The sequence below is a fragment of the Pelophylax lessonae genome, assembly GCF_965119305.1.
Source record: "Pelophylax lessonae genome assembly, chromosome: 3".
Taxonomy (NCBI): Eukaryota; Metazoa; Chordata; class Amphibia; order Anura; family Ranidae; genus Pelophylax; species Pelophylax lessonae.
The window spans coordinates 45,550,220-45,556,219 of NC_138770.1; the positions used below are offsets into that span (position 1 = coordinate 45,550,220).

General features: G+C 41.6%; 1 protein-coding gene across 4 annotated transcripts in view; it reads right to left on the bottom strand.

The window, feature by feature from the left end:
* Window positions 1–4,275, bottom strand: part of LOC309551495 (sterile alpha motif domain-containing protein 12-like) — a 29,074-nt gene extending 24,799 nt beyond the window's left edge. For all 4 annotated transcript variants that reach the window (XM_082252102.1, XM_082252099.1, XM_082252100.1 and 1 more), the window contains exon 1: window positions 4,003–4,275. The gene's annotated coding sequence lies outside the window, so the exon portion shown is untranslated. The remainder of the gene's footprint in view (window positions 1–4,002) is intronic.
* Between the last annotated feature and the right edge of the window lie 1,725 nt (window positions 4,276–6,000).

The following is a 6,000-nucleotide window of genomic DNA, read 5'->3' on the forward strand; positions in this document are numbered from 1 at the left end:
GCTGTACCTCTTCAGGAGATCTGTTTTGATGGCATTCTTGATCTCATGGGTCATGGCTGTGTCTCCCATGGTGTCTGTCATGCTCTGGAGCAGTTGTGCATTTAGAGGGGCAATGAGAGACACTGTTGGGTTGCGCTCTTCTGACATCAGCAAGGTTGCATCCTTCATTGGCTTTAATGCACTCACAGCGTCCTCTGCATTTGACACATCTGTTTCATTGAGAGTGCAGAGATCAGACTCTTCTTTTCTGACTTCTGGAGACAGCAAGGTGGCACAAACTGCAGGTTGTTGTTCTAAGAACCTCTCGACCATGTCATATGCGCTGTTCCATCTTGTTGGCACATCAGTTATTAGCTTATGATTCTTCAGGCCCAGACATTTCTGTTTCTCTTTTAGACAGTGGCTTGCTCTAGTGCTGCGATGGAAGAATGTGGATATTCGTCGCACTCTGGCGAGAAGCCTGGAGAGCGTGGCCCCTTTCAGTGCCCGCTGACATGCAAGATTGAGTGTATGGGCAAAACATTTAACATGAGGAAATTTACCAACTTGAGCTGCAACTATCATGTTCGCCGTGTCTCATCTGTGTGAGACTCATAAATGGCTCTTGTTTGCAACACATGTGACAAGACCTGCCAGTCCTTAGTAACGTAATGTGCTGTTATTTTAACATAGGACTCCATTGTGACTGAAGTCCATGAATCACACGTTATTGCGACTCGACTGGCTTGGTTCATTGACGCAAGTACCTGAGCTTTGGTGTCGTGGTAGAGTGCAGGTATAACGTTTTCTGTAAAGTGACTGCGTGATGGGATCTTATAACGTGGCTCTAGCGTCTTCACAAGGTAGCGAAACTGGCGTTGTCCACAACTGAGTAAGGCCGTAGGTCCTTGGCGATGAAAGCTGCCACAGCTTTGGTTAGTTTCTTCCCTTTTTCTGAGTTGGGCGGATAAGTTGACAGTATGGCATCAATTCTTGGCTGATCTGGGTCTAGCAGTCTTTCCTTGGCAGTGGTGGCACTGCTGGTGGCGACAGGTGTTACTAACTCAGAGTGAAAACGGCTAACATGGTTTCTCAAGTTCGTAGTATTCCCTAGGTATTTAATTTTTGTGTGACAGGCTTTACATACGGCGTGTGTCTTGTCGAACTCACGCTTCCCTGTGTGTTCGTAAAATCCGAAATGTGCCCAGATGTTTGCTCTTAAAACGCTAGGTGCATTTTTTTATCTCTCGATCTTTTTCTCCTTCTGCCATTACCATACTACCACGTATGTGACGGAGACAGATGACGTAAGTTGCCAAACTCTGTCAGTGTTTAAAAAAAAAAAAATACCACTTGTAAACTAAGCCGCAACAAGTCAACCAAGCAACATCTTTCATAAAATATGACTGTCTGTCTGTCTGTCTGTCTGTCTGTCAGACTCCCTCTTATGCATGCACTGAGCCAAAACCCCCGGGCCCCCCCCCCCCCTTACCCCACAGCTGCCTGTGACAGTGACACTGACAGAGACCCCCCTCCCCCCACAGCTGAGCTGACAGCCTGATACACTGACAGAGACCTGGATGTCCCACTGTCCCACACCTTCCCCAATCCCCCACAGCACTGACAAACACTGAGCATGAGTCCCACCCTTGCCCAGACCCCCACAGCTGACACTGACAGAGACCTGGATGTCCCACTGTCCCACACCTTCCCCAATCCCCCACAGCACTGACAAACACTGAGTGAGTCCCCCCCTTGCCCAGACCCCAACAGCTGACACTGACAGAGACCCCCAGGCCCCCACTGACACTCAGAGAGAGCCCCCCTGGCTGCCAGACTGCCACAGCAGAACAGTAGCCCCGGGCCCCGACCGACCGTCCCCTGTCCCAGCCCCCCCCCCCATCACAGACATCCCCCAGAGATACAGACGAGACCCCCATGAATGTCATGATTATACAATTATTTGTTCGGACTACATACCTGCTGCTGTGTGACTGTGTGGGTTGTTGTGCACTGCATTGCAGAGGAGGACAGTTGCTGTGCTGCTCTGTGGCAGCTACGGTGAGGCTGGCGGCGCTGGCTGGCTGCGATGGGGACGCACTTTGGGGCTCCTCGCTCCTGTGCTGTGGAGTGTGGACTGGCTTCTGGCTTGTGGCTTGGCTGGCTGGCTTCTTGGCTGCAAGGCCGCAGGTGGGGGATGTCTTGCTGCGCCTCGGCCCGGGTCAAAGAGACGGAAGGGGAGGGGCGGAGCCTTTTTATCAAGCTCCCGCCACTAACCCACCAATCAGCTGCCGATCTTGTGACTTTTTCTCCCTTGCGTGATATGGCGTGGCCGCGGCTGATGACGTCATTTCCTAATCGATTATGCCGGCAACCCGCATCGATGCAGAATCGCGAAGGGTCGAATCGCGATGCATCGATCTTTCGATTATATTCAGCAGCCCTACTTTGTATGATTTGAGGGATGGAGATACTTTGTATGATATGAGGGATGGAGATACTTTGTATGATATGAGGGATGGAGATACATTGTATGATATTAGGGATGGAGATACTTTGTATGATATGAGGAATGGAGATACTTTGTATGATATGAGGAATGGAGATACTTTGTATGATATGAGGGATGGAGTTACTTTGTATGATATGAGGAATGGAGATACTTTGTATGATATGAGGGATGGAGATACTTTGTATGATATGAAGGATGGAGATACTTTGTATGATATGAGGGATGGAGATACTTTGTATGATATGAGGAATGGAGATACTTTGTATGATATGAGGGATGGAGATACTTTGTATGATATGAGGAATGGAGATACTTTGTATGATATGAGGGATGGAGATACTTTGTATGATATGAGGGATGGAGATACTTTGTATGATATGAGGGATGGAGATACTTTGTATGATATGAGGAATGGAGATACTTTGTATGATATGAGGGATGGAGATGCTTTGTATGATATGAGGGATGGAGATGCTTTGTATGATATGAGGGATGGAGATACTTTGTATGATATGAGGGATGGAGATGCTTTGTATGATATGAGGGATGGAGATGCTTTGTATGATATGAGGGATGGAGATACTTTGTATGATATGAGGGATGGAGATGCTTTGTATGATATGAGGAATGGAGATACTTTGTATGATATGAAGGATGGAGATACTTTGTATGATATGAGGGATGGAGATACTTTGTATGATATGAGGGATGGAGATACTTTGTATGATATGAGGAATGGAGATACTTTGTATGATATGAGGAATGGAGATACTTTGTATGATATGAAGGATGGAGATACTTTGTATGATATGAGGGATGGAGATACTTTGTATGATATGAGGAATGGAGATACTTTGTATGATATGAGGAATGGAGATACTTTGTATGATATGAAGGATGGAGATACTTTGTATGATATGAGGGATGGAGATACTTTGTATGATATGAGGAATGGAGATACTTTGTATGATATGAGGAATGGAGATACTTTGTATGATATGAAGGATGGAGATACTTTGTATGATATGAGGGATGGAGATACTTTGTATGATATGAGGGATGGAGATACTTTGTATGATATGAGGGATGGAGATACTTTGTATGATATGAGGGATGGAGATACTTTGTATGATATGAGGGATGGAGATACTTTGTATGATATGAGGGATGAAGGTACTTTTTATAATACGAAGGAATTGAGATAACTTGTATAATATATTCCATGTCAGCAACCAGGTCTTTTATTTTTTTTCATAAAAGCCGGACTACATTATATAGAATCCCATTCCCAATAGTGACATTCCACGTAATGGCCACCCCATTATCACCAGCAAGTTTAATGAAGTATTCTTATTTATAATAAAAGTCATGGAGGCAGGTGTGTAATACACCTTACATGTTTTGGTATTCTGTGACTTGGAGGATTATAATCTTTGCATCCGGCATTGTATAACAATGTGTGCTCAGCGGCTTATTATCTCTCTACATTATATCTGGACACGTTGTCTTACCTGCATTTCCTGGCACCATACGACATTCCCTGGCGATGGGATGGAGGAGGTAGTGGACTGAAAGCCAGATTTCCCGTCACCCGTTCCTGTGTGCTGTTATAATGGCAATACGGTGGCTGCTTGACCGCAGAGCTTGCACTCTCTCCGGTGAGATGACAGCAGGGATTGCTCTCGGCGTGTACAGGACTCTGTACTCACATGGACGCCCCGCCTCTCCCCTGACATTCCTGGGCTGGCTGTGGGATGGGATGGTAGAATTACAGAGCCTGGGGCTGCACTCCACCTGTGAATACCGGAAACCATACAGACACACCGTACCCACTACCTGCCAGGACTTGTACACCTTCACCGACTGCTTCCAGGCCAAACCCAGCGTGCACATGGTGCTACTATTTCTAGAAGATTCCGCCTGCCTGCAATTTCAGCCCTGGGCACATAGACAGCCAGGGAAATAAGAGATATTGGTCAGATTAAAAAAAAAAAAAAATTCTCTGAAGGTGATTTTTAGGAAATGTAACATCGGTCATACAAGTAACGATTAATCAATCACAAAGTCGAAACAAAGAAACACAAAGACATTAAAACATTATATATCATATATATATAATCAAATATATATTTAATATATCTTTTTTTTTTTTTTAAATGTCTTTGTGTTTCTTTGTTTCGACTTTGTGATTATATTTATTTGGTTAAATTTGATTGAATTCCCTATTGAGAATAATTGTCCAAATTACTGAAAACAATCAAATTGACCATTTTGTGCACTCAGCTTCTGATCTGATTCTTCCGCTACAATCAGTTCATTGTACAATTTCTGATATGATTCTTCCGATCCAATCAATACATTGTACAATTTCTGATACGATTCTTCCGATCCAATCAATACATTGTACAATCTATGATATGATTCTTCCGATCCAATCAATACATTGTGCAATTTCTGATATGATTCTTCCAATCCAATCAATACATTGTACAATCTATGATATGATTCTTCCGATCCAATCAATACATTGTGCAATTTCTGATATGATTCTTCCGATCCAATCAATACATTGTACAATTTCTGATACGATTCTTCCGATCCAATCAATACATTGTACAATCTATGATATGATTCTTCCGATCCAATCAATACATTGTGCAATTTCTGATATGATTCTTTCGATCCAATCAATACATTGTACAATCTATGATATGATTCTTCCAATACAATCAATACATTGTACAATCTATGATATGATTCTTCCAATACAATCAATACACTGTGCAATTTCTGATATGATTCTTCCGATCCAATCAATACATTGTGCAATTTCTGATATGATTCTTCTGATCCAATCAATTCATTGTGCAATTTCTGATATGATTCTTCCAATCAATACATTGTACAATCTATGATATGACTCTTCTGATACAATCAATACATTGTACAATTTCTGATATGATTCTTCTGATACAATCAATACATTGTACAATTTCCGATATGAATTTTCTGATATGATCAATACATTGTAAAATTTATGATCTGATTCTTCTGGTACGATCAATACATTGTACAATTTCTGATATGATTCTTCCCATATAACACATACATTGTACGATTTATTATATGATTCTTCTGATATAATCAATACATTCTACAATTTCTGATATTATTCTTCTGATACAATCAATATATTGTGCACTCTATCATCTGATTCTTCCAATACAATCAAAAAATTGTACAATTTCAGATCTGATCTTCTGATACAATCAATATATTGTGCAATCTAATATATGATTCTTCTAATACAATCAATACTTTGTACAATTTATTATATGATTCTTACAATACAATCAATACTTTGTACAATTTATTATATGATTCTTACAATAAAATCAATACATTGTACAATTTCTGATCTGATCTTTTGATACAATCAATATATTGTACCATTTCTAAATCCATTCCTCTGACACAGGCAATACGTTGTATCCTTTCTGACACAATTC